Source organism: Mizuhopecten yessoensis, unplaced genomic scaffold (assembly GCF_002113885.1).
Source record: "Mizuhopecten yessoensis strain PY_sf001 unplaced genomic scaffold, ASM211388v2 scaffold8221, whole genome shotgun sequence".
NCBI lineage: Eukaryota > Metazoa > Mollusca > Bivalvia > Pectinida > Pectinidae > Mizuhopecten > Mizuhopecten yessoensis.
Window position 1 is genome coordinate 31,466 of NW_018407439.1, and position 240 is coordinate 31,705.

The following is a 240-nucleotide window of genomic DNA, read 5'->3' on the forward strand; positions in this document are numbered from 1 at the left end:
GCTTTACTGTAAATCACGCTTAGCAAGGTCTGAACATGTTTCTCATCGACAGGTCACTCAAATGTACGGGAGAATACGGTTATAAACTGTATGCTATACTGTAATATTTGACACTTGTCCATCAGAGATGGCAATAGACGGAATGTGTTGATTGCATATACAAGACCGATATATTCACATCACCGACAGTGCTGGGAAGTTATATGCGCCCATGGGTCTGGATAGCATGCATTCACTGAA